Here is a 974-nt window from a genome sequence, read left to right as displayed (position 1 = left end):
AAAAAAAAAAAAAGTCATGGTCCATAACGTGTAAGTTCAAATCCTGGTTCTGTCACTCTCCTGTTTCCTGAATTTAAGCAAGGAACTTAATCGCCCATTTTCCTTATTGGTAAAGTGGGACTATTAATAATACCTGTTCCATGGGGTTGTTATATGTAAAGTTCCTCTCACAGAGCTCACAGAATATAGTAAGTGCTCAATTAGAAAAATAATAAAACACTGCCTCTGAGTCAATTCTGACTCATAATGACCCCATAGGACAGAGTAGAACTGCACCTGTGGGTTTGAGGCCACAAATCCTTACGGAAGCAGAAGCCGTCTCTCTCTACCATGGAGCAGTTCAGAGGTTCAAACTGCAGACCTTGTGATTAGCAGTCCAGTTAATAATCCAATACACTACCAGACTACTTTTAAGTACTCCATCATGCTCAGCTAGTAGTTACTGAAGAGCTGGAGGTTCACATTTAGCCTGATATCCTCAGAAGAAAGGCCTGCTGATGTGTGTGAAAAATGAGGTGTTCATTATAACCCTGTAGAGTAATTCTACTCTCACACACTTGGGGTCATTATGGCTTGGAATGAACTCAATGCATCTTGGGGGTTTTTTGGCTTCTGTCTTTTGAGTACTTATCGCTGTTCTTACTTTTCCATCGTTCTGGTTCTAGGTGTTTGGAACTTCCTTCCAGGTTCTTCCAAGTTCTTGTGGTGGTGGTTGTTATTGTTTGCAATTGAATAAATGCTGACTTACAGTGACCCTACATAACAGAACTGCTTACCAGGCTGTAATCTTTTTTTAAAAAATCATTTTATTGGGGGCTCATAAAAAAAATCATATTGGGGGCTCTTTTTTTTTTTTTGCACAACACTCACATTTACCACTCTTTTTGGACCCAGTGTTGCAGCCACTGGGTCAATTCATGTCCTCGAGAGCCTCCATCTTCTCACAGCTCCTCTCCTTTACCAAGCTTGGTGTT

Source organism: Echinops telfairi, unplaced genomic scaffold, assembly GCF_000313985.2.
Source record: "Echinops telfairi isolate 266 unplaced genomic scaffold, ASM31398v2 ScPeMD7_7475;HRSCAF=8513, whole genome shotgun sequence".
NCBI lineage: Eukaryota > Metazoa > Chordata > Mammalia > Afrosoricida > Tenrecidae > Echinops > Echinops telfairi.
Note: the sequence above shows the minus strand (reverse complement) of the source record.